At 35.0% G+C, this 2,469-nt stretch overlaps 1 long non-coding RNA gene across 1 annotated transcript; it reads right to left on the bottom strand.

Annotated features, from left to right (window-relative positions):
* Window positions 180–2,113, bottom strand: LOC109851207. The gene is made up of 3 exons (XR_002249714.1): window positions 1,973–2,113; window positions 682–1,021; window positions 180–269 (listed from the first exon to the last, which is right to left on the bottom strand). It is a non-coding gene; the product is annotated as an uncharacterized LOC109851207 (long non-coding RNA).

Consider the following 2,469-nt stretch of genomic DNA (forward strand, 5'->3'; position numbering starts at 1 on the left):
GATTTATAAAGTAAACATCGCTGACGGGGTTCCCGTCAGCGATGTTTACATCCCGTCAGCGATGTTTTCATCGCTGACGGGAATCAAGACACGCTGACGGGAACATCGCCGACGGGAATTCCCGTTAGCGATAAAAACAACGCTGACGGGAGTTTCCCGTCAGCGATGTTGCCGTCAAGGAAACCCCAATTTCCACTAGTGATCACCTTCTCTCTGTCTCGAGCTGTGTGTGGATACCTATAGGTATTTTTAGATGCCTACACCTGACACTAAGATTCACCACAAAAATATATTAAAAATACCCAATAATGAATAAAAGAAAAAATAAAAATTTTATTCTTTAATAACATCAATAAATAAAATTCCATCATCCTCAAATATTCAATACTAATAACAAGAGTTAATATCCTAATTGTTCCAAAGAAAAATACATGAAACTATCTAAAACAAATTAAAATAAAAAGTTTGGAGAAGACACATTCTTTCATCTCTAATTATCGTCAAAAAAAGACTCGTGCTACCCCCTCCTAATCTTGCATGGATAGCTTGAAAATTTTTAAAAAAATCACATAATTAAGAAATATCAATTAAGAAAATATTATCTTATTAAGTAAAAATCATATTTTTAGTGCAAGTAGTCAATCATAAAAGTATATAAGAGATTTTACAAAAAATAATTACCTAGTGTTGCACACGTTCTCGAGTTTGAGGAGTCAATGAAGGTTATTTCCTAAAAAAAAGTTCTTGCATAGCTTTCACTTAAGACTCCAACTTAGACATCCTTTATTGTTGTTGTTCCTGCTCATCTAAGCGTTGTTGAAGCATCTGGTTTTTTTTCCTTTTCTTCTATAACCTGTGCTTCCAGATCAGATCGACTAGGGGGCGATCATCTCAAATCTTTCAAAGTAGTCCCGCCACCAAATACAGTGATGTGACCATGACATTGCTTCCCCCAGATTTTCTCAACTATCTCAATGTCTGAAAGTGAAGGGTTTCCTTACTTGACTTGGACAATTTCATCCTATAAAAATTAAATTCATATGTTAGTATTATATAATGCATCATTATCAAACTTAAAGACATATTCTATTTACATATTTAAGCTTCTCTTAAAAATGTATCAAGCATTAGTTTCTTAAGAGTCGAGCCACCTTTTAACATAAAAAGATATTCTTTGTAAAAGAAAATTGACAGCTAATTTGAGGAGTGATAAAGAATAGTGATGTGATTGTTGCATGTGAAACGATGAAGCCTTATATCGTTTGACGTTGATGTGAACATATAGAAGCCAGTGATTTCATTTCTTTGTTGTTAAGATCATGTTTGGAAACTTTTGATTATAATCCACTTGCCTTACAATCCACTAATGGATTATAAGCCAAGTGGTTTATAAGCCAAAGTGTTTGGTAACTTTAGTAGACTATGATCCACTTAGTGGATTAAAATGACCAAAAAACATTTAATGGGATTGGAGAGAGAGAAATGACGCTTGGAATTTCCTAAAATGATGAGGGGTATATTGGTCATTTACTTGGTTAAACCTTGTGGGTTATAAGCCACTAAAAAATAAGCTAGGTACCCCAGCTTATTTTTTAATGCCTTATACATCAAAATATGTCACTTGCCAAATATGTCGAAGTGGCCTACAAGCCACAAAAGTGGCCACTTGCCAAACATGCTCTAAGTCTAAAGAAACCGTAGCCCTCAAAGTTCTGTAAAATCCTAACTCCCATCATAAATGCGCACTTTTAAGAAGTAGTTTACTAACCGACTAGAACTAGTATGCATATTATTAAGATCAAGATTGTTATCTTCATACACTTAATTAGCTTCAAGTTCATGCTCACAGCCTCTAAAATTTTCGCAAAGAACTGAAAGTTCAACTTGCAAATTCTGAGATGTTACTACAATTACGAATGGAGCTCCAGCTTGAATGGAAAAACACTCCTTTCAGGTCCAAATATATACTTACCGAGCTATAAAAGCAGATGTTGCTGCAAAATGTGGCCGATGCACTAATCTTGGAGCACTTCCATAGTATGTCATTTTCCACAATGCTCCATGTTTTACCAAGAAGTTATAACTCCTTGGCAATTGATTAAATGGCCAGGGAGTATGAAGGTCCAAATATATACTTACCGAGCTATAAAAGCAGATGTTGCTGCAAAATGTGGCCGATGCACTAATCTTGGAGCACTTCCATAGTATGTCATTTTCCACAATGCTCCATGTTTTACCAAGAAGTTATAACTCCTTGGCAATTGATTAAATGGCCAGGGAGTATGACCAGTCCATAGATCAGTCACATAAAACTTTATCCAAGCATTAAATAGACCTATGCCAAAATGCCAGAACCAAGATGACAATGACAAACATTAAAAGGGAAAATCATTAAAAATGACAACAAAGAGCTAACTAAATGATCAAATCAACCTACACCAAATAGATGTACTGTGGCAGTAGCTTTTT

Source organism: Asparagus officinalis, chromosome 8 (genome assembly GCF_001876935.1).
Source record: "Asparagus officinalis chromosome 8, Aspof.V1, whole genome shotgun sequence".
In the NCBI taxonomy this organism is placed as follows: domain Eukaryota; kingdom Viridiplantae; phylum Streptophyta; class Magnoliopsida; order Asparagales; family Asparagaceae; genus Asparagus; species Asparagus officinalis.